At 33.4% G+C, this 4180-nt stretch overlaps 1 pseudogene; it reads left to right on the top strand.

The window, feature by feature from the left end:
* Nucleotides 1-1080: 1080 nt before the first annotated feature.
* Nucleotides 1081-1215, top strand: LOC145293503 (U2 spliceosomal RNA; annotated as a pseudogene).
* Nucleotides 1216-4180: the final 2965 nt, after the last annotated feature.

Below are 4180 nucleotides of genomic sequence, written 5' to 3'. Positions count from 1 at the left end.
TGACGCTAATGAAATACAATTGACTTATATTCAGAAGAGATAAACAAACCAAATCGAAAGAAACACACTTAACAAAGCTTATCCAATAACAATTCTTTTGAAGAAAAAATTTACTACAACCTGATTATCTTTAAATAAATGAAGACGAATTATGTGCCTAAATTAAATACCAGTTTTGTGGCAGTTAAGCAAAAAACATATTAAATTAGGGTATTTTTGTCTCGTTTCGCCATAGCTAGTGACCTCCATTTTGTTTTAAAGCGAACACATTTTTTTCGTTTATAACTAAACAAGAGAACAATGAAAACAAAATGGTTGACATTTTCTTTTCTCGCCAATTAGAAGTAAATTCCTGAAGCAAATGCAAATTTTCTTTCAATAATATAAAGGATATTAATACGTATGTATTAAAAAATACATATTTTTGTTGATATATCAAATATTGAAATTTGGGGTTTTTTACCGTCCATACGTTATTAAAGAAAATAAATTTAGTGCCACTAAAATAATTTCCAACGTTCATCCATCATTTATCTACTTCTGGTCGCGTGCAAGCGACTCTTATAAGTCACTCCGTCAGTCGGTCGGTCTGTCCATAACACTTTTGTGCTTGGCCTTTTTGGTTAAGATCAAAGGTCTGTTGCTAATAGATGCTGTTCTTAGCTTTTTTAAGATTTTCTTTGCCTTTTAGCTAAGATCAAAGTGTAGTATCTGTACCGGAAGATACTGCAAGCAAAGACCATATGTGGGACAAACCCACATATAAGACCTTGGTCAATGTAGGGGCAATCCTTCATACCAATTGTCAATATCCAGCTCCCCTACTCCCCGGGGAGTTGGTCCCCATTTCTCCTTTACTCCTCACATTAAAAATCGGTCCTGCGTCTAATTTGCTCGGTGGAGGAGCAAATAAATACAAACTCGACATATAAGACCTTGGTCAATTTAGGGGCAATCCTTCACACCAATTGTCACTATCCAGCTCCCCTATTCCCCGGGGAGTTGGTCCCCATTTCCCCTTCATTCCTCACATAAAAATTGGCCTTGTGCTTAATTTGCTCAGTGTATGAGCAAATAAATACAGCTTTCTTGGCCTTTTGGCCAAGATCAAAGTGTAGTATCTGTTTCGGCAGATACTGCAAGCAAAGACAATATGTGGGGGCGACCCCACATATAAGACCTTGGTCAATGTAGGGGCAATCATTCATACCAATTGTCACTACCAAGCTCCTCTACTCCCCGAGGAGTTGGTCCCATTTCCCCTTCACTCCTCACATTAAAAATCGGCCTTGTGCCTAATTTGCTCTGTGGGGGGAGCAAATAAATACCAACTCCACATATAAGATCTTGGTCAATGTAGGGGCAACCCTTCATACCAATTTTCACTATACAGCTCCCATTTCCCACCGATCGGAAGCTGGTTCCCTTTTCCCTCCCCCTCCCTCTCTCTCCACATTAAAAAACGGTCTTGTGCCTAATTAACTCAGTGGGGAAGCTAATAAATACAAACACATCATACCAATTGTCACCATCCAGCTCTCCTACTCCCTGGGGAGTTTGTTCCCATTTCCCCTTCACTCCTCACATTAAAAATCGACCTTGTGCCTAATTGGTTCGGTGGGGGAGCAAATAAATACACTTTTTTCAAAGTGTAGTATCTGTATCGGCAGATACTGCAAGCAAAGACCATATGTGGGGGCAATCCCACATATAAGACCTTGGTGAATGTAGGGGCAACCCTTCATACCAATTGTCACTATCCAGCTCCTCTACTCCCCGGGGAGTTGGTCCCCATTTCCCCTTCACTCCTCACATTAAAAATCGGCCTTGTGCCTAATTTGCTCGGTGGGGGAGCAAATAAGTACCGCTTTTTTTGCCCTTTTGGCCAAGATCAAAGCGTAGTATCTGTTCTTACTACATGCTTAACTTATTGTGATATAAAGTTCATCACTTTTTTGTATTAATTTAATGTAAAATGATCACACACTTTACAACCAGTCAGTCTCAAAGCCATTCAAGTCATTCTCCAGATCATTCAAGTTGTTTTTGAAGGATTCCAGTTATTTTTTAAGCATTCAAGTTATTCTTAAGGTTATTCAATTCATTCCTAAGTTCATTAAAATCATTCTAAGTCATTTACTTTTTATTTATTTAAGTCATTTCAGCCCATTTTTCGGTCATTTTAGTTTATTTTTAAGAATTTCATGTCAATCCTACATTCACGCATTCATTCATTACACGAGAGCACGCGACTAATCGCCATCGACATTGTTTATAATCGCTTAGATTTAAATATGTTTTGAAATATCGCGTAAATCATAAATATATGACGTCCCGCCAAATCTATTGTTTCAATGTAATGTTTTAACCTCTCTCCCCCCCACTATCTCCTCTCTCTCTATCTATCTCTCTCTCTCCCTCCATATATATATATATATATATATATATATATATATATATATATATATATATATACATATATATATTATATTATATTATATTATATTATTGGTAGTATTATTTAAACAAAACCAAAATGTGTCAACCAAAGAGTGCTAAATGTTTATACAGAGCAATATAATATGTTGGATGTGATAACTAATGGCTACACATATGCAAACATGTTTCAGTGACCACCCTGCCAGGGAAAAATCACCTCATCAGGCCAAGAATATCCACGAGAGTATCCGTCAAAACCATTACCTCTTTTATAATTAAAAACAATAAATGGAATAATAGGTTAAGAAAGGAGTAACCAGATAAGATAGGTTATCACATTATACAAATTGATGTGGATCTCCCAATATAATTTTAATAGTTATGCTTTTTTTTTTTTGCTTTTTTTTTTCACCATATTCATTTCTATTATGTACATTATATACATTCATCAGCTGAGATTATTAATCTAATCTTTATTCATTATACTAGTTATTTTTTAAATAGATAATATACGTTTAAAACATAACATTACATTTAAAACAGGTGATTAAACGTTTAAAACTAAATAAAATTATGAGATGATAGATTAACGTTTGAATAAGTAGTAAATAAATACCTATGAGATGGTTATTCATGAAAAAAAGCGATTAAAAATTTTTAAAAAAAAATTTTTAATTTTTAAATTAAAAGCGACTTTTAGTTAATCCTACTCATTTTACTCGGTTTAGAATATGTATGCGCTCTTTTTTAAGATACTTATGATGGCGTTCAACGCTTGGGTTACCTTTAGTGATTAATTATGAATTACATAGTTTAGAAAGTTACGTTTTATATCAGAACAATTCATTATTTTATTTATATTACTCGACTACAAAGATATAAATCGTTTAATTCATGAGGCTAATTACATTTAAAACAAGTGATTAACGTTTAAAATAAAATGAAATGATTAATTAATGATTGAACTAAGTAGTTAAGAATTTCAATGAGATGTTAAAAATTATCTATCTATATATATATATGCATATATATATGTATATATATGCATATATATATATATATATATATATCAACATAAAAAAGGAGAAAATAAGGCAACTCGAAGTAATACATAATTTATATTTAAATCAATCTGGCTAAGAGTATATATCTATTTCTATCTCATTAACCTACCTATGTTTAAAGTAAAAAAAAAACATGATAGATTAACGATTAAAATAAGTAGTGAATAAAACATCTATGGGATGATGTTTAAAATGGATAGATTTAATATGCGATAAATATTTAAAAATTAAACTAGGTATTGAATAACTTTCAATCAAACGTCATCTTTTACTCAATATAGAAATATATAAGTTTATTTATTTAAATTAACAACTTACTATTATTTTAGTAATATGATTTTTATAATCTTTTTAGTGTATGATCATCGGTAGATAATATAACAGAATTGTTGGGTTATCGTTCCTTGCGTGAACTGTTCGCTAGTAGAAGCGGATGCTGTTAATGTTGTAGTGTTCTCGTCTCAGGTTCGATTCATTCTCTCGAGGTTGCCAGATGGTGTGGAGTGTGATTCCTTGTGTAACCCTGTGATATTCGAAATCCCTACGGAGATGCTTGGCGAGTTACCGACTACTAAGCCCGAACGTCCAGGCTCTGAAAACTGTTTGCTGAGTGCTGGCAAGTTTGGCTTGGAAAATGTTGCATCACGGTCTGAAATCAGTGTTGCAAGTGCCACTTC

Source organism: Euprymna scolopes, chromosome 14, assembly GCF_053919585.1.
Source record: "Euprymna scolopes isolate OS-2025 chromosome 14, ASM5391958v1, whole genome shotgun sequence".
Classification (NCBI taxonomy): Eukaryota; Metazoa; Mollusca; class Cephalopoda; order Sepiida; family Sepiolidae; genus Euprymna; species Euprymna scolopes.
Note: the sequence above shows the minus strand (reverse complement) of the source record. Positions and strands in the feature narration are given on the sequence as shown.